This window comes from Octopus sinensis, linkage group LG7 (assembly GCF_006345805.1).
Source record: "Octopus sinensis linkage group LG7, ASM634580v1, whole genome shotgun sequence".
Classification (NCBI taxonomy): Eukaryota; Metazoa; Mollusca; class Cephalopoda; order Octopoda; family Octopodidae; genus Octopus; species Octopus sinensis.
Genome location: NC_043003.1, coordinates 91,211,030 through 91,221,199, shown reverse-complemented (window position 1 = coordinate 91,221,199; position 10,170 = coordinate 91,211,030). Strand labels below are relative to the sequence as shown.

At 35.9% G+C, this 10,170-nt stretch overlaps 1 long non-coding RNA gene across 1 annotated transcript; it reads left to right on the top strand.

Moving 5' to 3' along the window:
• The first annotated feature begins 1,996 nt into the window (after positions 1-1,996).
• On the top strand, positions 1,997-8,339 carry LOC118764319. Its single transcript, XR_005000133.1, has 3 exons — positions 1,997-2,136; positions 3,834-3,836; positions 8,329-8,339. It is a non-coding gene; the product is annotated as an uncharacterized LOC118764319 (long non-coding RNA).
• The last annotated feature ends 1,831 nt before the right edge of the window (positions 8,340-10,170 follow it).

Sequence of the window (10,170 nt, the reverse complement as noted above, 5' to 3'; positions counted from 1 at the left end):
TATGCTTGATCAGATCTGACCAGCATGTCAGTATATTATTTTTTTACCCATATCTTTAAAATATGTTTAATATATATACACACACACGCATACACACACACACACACACACACACACACACACACACACACACGCACACACACATATATGAATATATATACATACACATATACATGCAGAATTCAAAAATAATGTCAAATTATCTGTGTCACCCACAGTTTCTCTATTCCACAAGATCCCTTTCAGGTCCTGTTACATGGGCTAAATTTCTGTTAAGTTGTTGAAATGTGAAGCTAACAGTTTAAGAAATATTCCTAATTTAAATGTTTATGAATAAAATTAACCTAATGAAATCATTAATCTAGCTATTTGTGTCAATGAGTCACCAAAGCTTGGCAACACTGAGTCAATGAGTCACCAATGCTTTGTCAGTACTGTGCTTGAAGTGTAGGTGTGTGGTTGTGTACTAAGTTCACATATTCCATTCACCTTCACAATGCCAAGAAACTGTATAAACATCGCAAACAACTTTTGCTATATTTGCAGTGACTTAACATTCAAGTCATTAATATGGCGTTTTACGCCATTGATTAAAGGTGCTATGAGTATTGTTTTGACTACAAAGTGGGTGACCAGGATAAAAGCTGGGCCCTCATGAGTGTTGTGTAACCTGTGTCAGGTTTCTCACTGTATGGGCCAAAGGTTCATGCCATATGCCTTTTGCCATCCCTATGATTTGGAGAGAGCCCAAAGATCACACTTCGGAATGCTACTTCTGCATGATGGATATACAAGGTGTAACATCAAAAGCCAAACATACTGTAAAATATCCTAATTTACAATATACTATGAGACCTGTACTTACAGTCAACACTTATCTGTACCTGACCCTCCAAAACAAATAACGGTGACAATGAGTCAAGTGATGAAAATGTGGAGAAAGAATCAGAAGACATGAAGTTTAAGTCTAGTTGTTCTTCAAGTGAACCACATTTGTGAATTGAGGGAGATCTGTATGATCTTGTGCAGGATTTAAACTTGTTGAAAAAGCAAGCTGAACTTCTTGGTTCCAGGTTAAAGGGCTGGAATCTTCAAAAAGAGATGAAAGTTAGTTTTTATTGTGCTCGGCACTGTGATTTTGCAAATTTTTTCTCACTTGAGGATGGTGTGGTGTTTTGTAATGATGTATATTCTGTTATGGAGGAACTTAACCACAAATATAGCACAAATGAGAGGCATTTGTTTATTGATTCCTCAAAAGTAAGCTTGAAAGCAGTTTTATTCCACAATGGAAATAAGTTTCCCTCTGTTCCTCTGGCTCATACTGCTAACATGAAGGAAACATATAAGATTATGAAGCTTCTGTTGCAAAAAATGAGGTATGAGGGACATAAATGGAATATTTGTGGTGACCTAAAGGTCGTGGCACTTTTGCTTAGAATGCAGCTGGGTTACACCAAATTTTGTTGCTTTCTTTGTGAGAGGGACAGTCAGGATAAGAAAAATCATTATGAAAAGAATGTGAGGCTGAAACAATCTCTGACTCCTGGATAGAAGAATGTTATCAATCTGCCCCTTGTTGATTCGAGAAAATTTATCTGCCTTCCTTGTACATTAAGCTAGGGTTGATGAATAATTTCATCAATGGTACGGATAGAATGGCAAGGGATTCAAGTATTTGAAAACTAAATTTCCAAGAGTAAGTGACACAAAAATCAAGGTATTTTTGTTGAGCCACAGATTAGGAAGCTGATGAAAAACCAAATGCCTGATGAAGAGCTCAATGATGTTGAAAAAGCTGCGTGGCTGTCATTTAAGAAAGTTTGCAGGTAGTTTTAGGGGAATCACAGCGCAGAGAACTATTCTGATATTGTGAAAGAACTACTGACATCATACAAGATGCACTATGAGCCTAAAAATCCACATCTTGAACTCTCACCTGGACTTTTTTCCTGCAAATCTTGGGGCTGTCAGGGATGAGCATAGTGAGAGATTTAACCAGGACATTCTGAACATGGAAACCTGGTACCAAGGAAAGTGGAGCTCTTCTTTGTTGGCTGATTATTGTTGGTCACTAAAAAGGGACATTCCAGAAGCTAAATACAGTCGAAAATCATAAACTTCTACATTTTAAAGGTAAGTTTCCTTGTAATATCAAACCGATTTTTAAAGTCATGAAATACAATTGTTTAACAATTTACATATGCTATCACAGAAAAACTATGACTTATAGAAAAAATCTGAAAACACTCTTGAATTCTGCAGATAAACTGCTATTACGTTCACCTACTTTTGCTTGTGAGACAGAATTTTTCATTAATTCTGTTGACCAATTATAATTGCCAGCCTTATTTCTACATTAATATAGTACATTTATTGTATAATTTTATTACTCTGTCACATAAAAACCATGCCTGATAGAAAAATTCTAAAGATAGATTCGAAATCTGCATTAAAAGTACTATAAAGTTCACTTTCTTTAGTTCATGGGACAGCGAGAAGTTTGAATTTTATTGACCAGTGTAATTGATGAGGAAAATGAAGAATAGATTTGGTATGAATATTTATTCAACATGATGATTGTTTCAACCCATCCTGCAGCTGTCCCATAGAGGTAGGATATTACACATCTAGTAGTGTTGTATCAATCAGTGCAGTCTGTATCTCCTCAAGTGTTGGTATAAAAGACATCCTACTACATATACTGAGTTCCTCCAAGTATGTTGTACTCTCTCGTAGTATGTCAGTACACTGAGAGTAGAAGAATTCTGGGGTTATAACCTGCAGATGGGTCAGGCTATGTATAACATAAATTGAATTAGAATCATAAAGGATGGAAAATAAAACCTGTCAAATGATAAGACTTGAAAGTTAAAATGATAAAGGATGTGTAAATATTTGTTGACATGAACACATATAGATGTATACACACTCACATACACACTTGCTCATGCCATCAATAGGAAGTCATTTAATGTGGTCATTAACAACCAGGATTGTCGCATTGAATAAAGATTTGTAACAAATTGATGGTGTCCCCCATCAATTATAAATATATTGCAATATATATATATTGTTGTGTTTCAGGATGGTCATTTGTTTCCTTTCTTTTTTCTTGCCAAATAAACACATGCACTATATATTTGTTCTTCACTTGTTTATTACTGTTTTTATTCTAACTCCTGTCCATTGTCCAGAAATCTTTCGTCACACATCTGCGACCTCTTCAGCGACACTTTCCATTCTCGTATGTGCTCCTGTTCTGCTTAGTCCATTGGTTATGAGTTAGAATAAGAACAATAATAAATGAGTGAAGAATGAATATATATATATATATATATATTTTAAAAAATGACTATCCCAAAATACAACAACATCTGTTCCAACACATGGTTTCACATCAGGAATCTTGCAGCACAGATTCATAAATGTATATATAGCGTACTGTGCAAAAGTCTTTGGCCACTTTAAACTATTGTAAATTTCTAACAATTGCCAACTTATAAGTAGATGTTTTGCATTGTGTTTTTTACAGATGAAACATTGGCCCTGTTGGAGTCATTTCTATACCTAATCCTTATATTTTGTAGTAGGGGTTCTGAATGAGAGAAGATGCGAAGCGGCCACTAAAAATGGTCATGTGAAAGTTTTTAGCCACCTCACATAAACCAATCATTTCAGAAATTTACTGTACATTGTTAATGTCTTGTGTGACTTCCCTTAACTTGAATAATTGCTTCAATGTACCTGGGAAGAAATGTGTACAAATTCTTCACCATCTTCACAGGTATGAAATGCCAATCTCTGTGGCTGAGCTCCCACTACTCTTCAAGACTGTGTGGATTCTGACGAATTCTTCTCTTTAGTTCTGTCCCCATTTGTTCAATGATATTTAAATCAGGGCTCTGAGCTGGTCAATCTTTCTATATGGTAACAGCTTCATCAACCAGACTCTGTTGTGTTGCACACGGTCTGTTGCATGGAACTCTATCGTGCTGAAAAATCTCACCTGTATTCAAGTCCAGTATCAAATTGTTCTTCAGCAACTGGATGTATTTGGAACTATTCAAGTTACTGTAAATCTTAACCAACATTTTTGAACCATCACTTTTTATATATTCCCAAACATCAGACTCTTACCCTCAAACTTCACTGTTTTCATTGTGTAATGTGGGTCATTTTACTTTCTAACAAGCGAGAATTTGTCAGAAGGCTTCCAGAAAAGGTATCCTTGTTTCTCTTCTACAGCAAGACTCTGATCTCTATCCCTTTATTATACTTTTAACCTCTTGTTAACTAGTACAAAGCCACCTCCCTCATTGCTACTCTCCCTCCCAGTCAAGGGGTCTTTGTCTTGCAAGTTATTTGGTGACCCTGCTGGTGCTGGTGCTATGCAAAAAATCACGCAGTACACTCTGTAAAATAATTGGTGTTAGGAAGGGCATCCAGTCATAGAAATTATGCCATAGCAGACAATAGAGTTTGGTGCAGTCCTCTGGTTTGCCACCTCTTGTCAAACCGTCCAGCCCATATCAGCATGGACAACAGACATTAAATGATGAAGATGATGATGGTGAGGTGATGGTGGTGGTGGTTGTGGTGATGATGATGATGATGATGATGATTACAATACAAATCTACTCACAATGCCTTGGTCAACCCAAGGCTATAGCAGAAGACACTTGAGTGGGGAATGAAAGGCAACACACTATTCTATGGTTCCTGAATTTGAGATGGAAGCAATGAGAAGAGAACACTGAATGAATGCATTCTGTATTAGTCAAAGGAGGAGGAGGAGAGACATGGCTTATGTTCTTTATGGGCCTTCCTGGTCTGGTGGAGTTGATACAGCTGATATACAACCTAAACATTTATATGTAGTGAAAATATTGGATTGGAGGGTCTGGTATGAATGAATACCTACAATAAAGTGAATTCTACTAAAGACATGCAATGACTAGGGAGTGGTGTTAAACTTGCTTCTCAGTGTAAATTGTGCAGTGTCTCTTGTAAATGTCACCTTGTATCTAAATGACAACTTATATTCTGGTGTAATGGAGTTCGTGACTTTGAATTCCTCTTCTCTGATGTAAACCACAACCTAGTCTCTTTTCATTTTTTTAAAGTGTAATGAAACTTATCCTCAGCTCCCATGTAAAGATGAGATGCCATACAAAGATAAAAGGTTTCACTGGTGACACCTTTGGTTCAATGATTAAAGAGTGTATAGGATCTACCAATAAATTTGAGGGTGTATACATACGTCCTGGGTACCTATAAATAGCTTTACCATTATGCATATCGTTTAAATTTTCTTTTATTTTTTTCTGTCATTAGACTGCAGCCATGCTGGAGCACTGCCTTGAAGAATTTTTATTTCAATGAATTGAACCTAGCACTTAATTTTGTTAAGCCTGGTACTTATTCTATTCATCTCTTTTGCCAAACTGCTAAGTTACGGGGACATAAACACACCAATACCAGTCAAGCAGTGGTGGGGGAACAGATTCAAGCACAAAGACACACATGATCACATACACATGTATACGATGGGCTTCTTTCAGTTACTGTCTACCACATCCACTCACAAGGTTTTGGTCAGCCTGAGGCTATAGTAGAAGACACTTGCCCAAGGTACTGTGCAGTGGGACTGAACCTGGCATCATGTGGTTGGGAAGCAACTCATTAATTCATATGCTACAAATGATCACAATATGTGGAACAATAAAAATTTGTAAGGCCTTATGATTTAGAAGATGATGAGTCAATTAAGATGCTTTCCTTCACAATCTACTAAAGAGGTAGCTGGTCATAATTAACACTAAATTAAAAATAGAAAAACAACATACCTATGTACCTATCTATCTACCTACCTACCTACCTACCTACCTACCTACCTACATACATACATACATACATATGTATGTACATACATACATACATACATACATACATACATACATACATATGTATGTACATACATACATACATACATACATACATATGTATGTACATACGTAAATACATATGTATGTACATACATACATATATGCAGGTATGCATACATATATACATACATATATACATACATACATACATACATACATACAAACATACAAACATACATACATACATACATTGGCTCTGCTATACCAATGTGGGAAGATATCACCCACATCAACAGTAGCTGCCCCAAAATGTTTATGAGATACTAGCTGCCCCTGAAGCATGATGTAGTAGCAAAACCTATTTACAATGTTATCAGCAGGAAGAAAAGTTCTAACATATACATCAAAGGTGTTTCAGAACCAGCAGATATTCACAACTTTAAAAACAAGGAATACTTGTGGAACACCCCAATAAAAGCATCAATTCGGCGCAAACATAACAGACCTGGAAACAAAAGTCATGGGACGAGGAACAAATGTCATGCACTGCTAAAGAGATCAGCTGTCCAGCAGATGTGAATGTACAATGAAAAGTGCAGGGAAAAGAGAACATTTGTGGTGAATTAACGCACAGCTTACAGCTGTTGTATCGTAACTATGAAATCCCATCATCGTAGGTGCATTAGGTTATGTATTTGCACAAAAACCTAGAAATACTTGGTTTCACAGAAAAAGAATAAAAAAAACCTGATACAGATTCTCCACATTCAATCCATTAGTGGCACAGTATAGATTTGTAAGACAGTCCAGAAATTCTCCATATGAGATTATTATGTGAATAAATGCACACATTGAGTGAATTCATCAGCAGATCAACCAACACATTAACTCAACCACATATCTACAAACACAAGAATCTCTCTTAACTCAAAAAGTCTTGTTGTTTTGTTAGCGACTGGCTTGAACCCTTTCATGAAGAGCTTAAATTAAACTCAAAGAAACACACACACCACACACACACACATGAATACATTCTTAAAAAATTTGTAAAACATTCTTCCAAGGATTCTCCATTTGAGATTCGTGGACTAAACACAGATACACAATCACATTTACATATGGAACACACACACACAGCAATAAATTTTACACACTTGTATACTAAAATGAAATGCAAGTTTAGCATACACCAACCAAATGAGATATCCATAGACCCTAAAACTTAAACAGACCCTGGCACTTTGTCAGTGACTGTCTTCAATTCTGCAAAGGAAAAGAAACCATATATAATTTTTAAAAAAATGTATTGGTTTGTCTGGAAAGTTTGTACCGACTTATAGTAGCTTACCTTTCGACTTATTTTAGCACATGGTTGAGTCCATAAAATAGGATTTGACTATACCTCCATTTAGAGCACAGTTTAAGCTATCTTTATGTGGAAGAAGGTTTATGTTCCTATAACCTGTGTTAATTCTGTAACCCTTTAAAATGGAAGATAAAATAGTTCCTTTTTGGCACTTGATGCTTTTCTTTTTCCATAAAGGGAAAAATGCCTCACAAGCAACCAAAGAAATATGCGCAGTTTACGGTGATGTTTCTTTATCTGAAGGAACTGTATGGAAGTGGTTCGCAAGGCTCTGAGCTGGAGATTGAAGCCTTATTGATAAAGAGCGATCAGGCAGACCATCCACTACAGATGATGACCAAATCAAGTCATTAATTGAGAATAACCCACATTGCACAACCCGAGAATTGGCAGAAAGCCTCAACCTATCAAAATCCATCATTCATGAGCACCCGGTAAAGCTTGGGTATACAAATCACTATGATGTTTGGGTACCACATGAGTTGAGTGAGAAGAACCTTTTGGATTGCATTTCCAATGCGTCTTTTTTAAAGCAAATTGTGACAGGTGATGAGAAGTGGATTATCTACCAAAATGTTCAGAGAAAGCAATGCTGGAGTAAGCGATATGAGCCACCCTTAGCCACCCCAAAACGGGTCTTCACCCTAAAAAAGTCTTGTTTTGTGTCTGGTGGGATTGGAAAGGAATTCTGTACTATGAGCTTCTCCCAAGTAACCAGATAATTAATTCTGAGAAATACTGTACACAACTGGACGAATTAAAAGCAGCAATTCAAGAGAAGCGTCCAGAATTGGCCAACAGGAAGGATGTTGTTTTCCAACATGATAATGCAAGACTGCACGTTTCTTTGGGAACCAGGCAAAAATTGCTGCAGCTCGGCTGGTATGTGTTATCCCACCCTCCATATTCACCAGATATTGCTCCTTTGGATTTCCCCTTATTCAGGTCTCTGCAGAATAGCCTTAATGGTAAAAATTTCAATTCCTTGGATGATGTAAAAAGATACCTTGATGAATTCTTTGCCATGAAACTACCTCAATTCTGGGAAGTGGGTATTTTCAAGTTAAAGGTAAGATGGAGATGCATTGTTCAACAAAATGGTTCATATTTAGTTGATTAAAAATGTAATGGCAAGTATTTATTGACCTTTTTCTTTCCTTTAAAAATTGGCATGAACTTTCTGGACAACCCAATAGAAGCACATACATACATACATACATACATACATATGTACACCCCCCCCCACACACACATATCTACATACATATAGACATATATATATGCGCATATGTATAATAACCATTTTTGGACTGTCTTGTATATGAATTCTTTTATTCAAAACACACACACACACACACACACATTCATACAAAAATATATAGCATATACATACAAATGAAAATGAAATTTTGAAATCTTTTTCCTGAAATAACAGATGTGACACAGAATTACTTTTACAAACCTTAAGTTTTGTGCTATTAAACTGGATATGGCTCTTTGGGCTGAAACTTATCTAGTTCTGGTGAGGATTGATTAATTTATTAACTTCAGAGGTGTGAGTAAAACGGAAGGGGCATATATTTATATAGCCATTATAATTTATTATATTATTAACTAATACCTAATGTACGGTTGTGATGCCTTTTCAGGGTTAGTTAGGCCAGGCCACACCTGGACTGACCATGTTTACAGCTGTGATTTGAATATACACCAACGTATGGAAACAGATAAACACACAGAGATACATATATTGAAGTATATTCAAAAGGACAGAGAGTAAAGAAAAAAAAATCTTACCTTGTTTTGTAGAGTCCGTTTCTACATGCTGCGTCTTCATTAGAATCATTAACAAAGCTAGATGCATACATACAGTTGCCAATTTCCCAAAAGTAATGAACTCCATTTGTTTTTGATTTCGTTTTTCAAAAAATTAAATTGAATTAAATTTTGCAGTTTATATTTGTCTAATTAATTATGTTCGCTTAAGTTTGACCTTGGTTATTTTTTCATTTATCCTTCAGAATAATGTATGATGTATATGAGTATGTGTGTTTGTGTATGCACATATGTGTGTGATAAGGGTATATATATATAAGTATATGTATATATTATATTTGTGCGTATGTATATTTTGAGACAGCTATAATCTACTACTTTCCTGGAACTTTATACTTCAATCATATTCATTTATATTTTGTAAGGCACCAGTGTATAGTATTATATATGCAAAGACCTACAATCACAGGAAATGGCAGTGGAGAAAACAATAGCAACAACTGATCAAAGAAAAACCAAAAATATGACCCAATTTCAAAAGCTTTTTCTTTTCTTTTGTTTTTTTCACTTGTCAGAGAAATCTCAGCCGAAATGGTCACAGTGGTGGCGTGGCTGTTGTGATATTTGACAGTGGGGGACAAGAGCCGAGATTTGACACGATAGTGAATAAACAGCAGCTGATTTGATATTGCTTGTTTAAATAAATAACATCACCTGCAGGCGACAGTTTTCGACAGGAGAGACTGTGCCCTTTGTTTCAAAGGAAAACAAGAATTTTTTTTGTCTCTTCCTACTGTCTCCTAGCTATCTTGTTGTCAATCAACTTAGGATCTTTAAATCTTTCATCATCATCATCATCATCATCGACATCATCATTGTTATCAATCTCTTCATTGTCATCACCATCATTATTATGCATGTGTGTGCACAGTTATAGGTGTGCAAATTACACTTAAATGTGCACATACAGGCAAGGACAAGTGCATGCGTATGTATATGTATGTATGCAGTATATTGGCCAGTCTTTTTCCTTCATGGCACATCAACTTTGGAGAATTCTTAATTCTTCTGATGACCTCTCCTTATATGCAGCCATCTCAATTGTCATTTGGTAACTGTGATACATCCTCACGAGGTGAA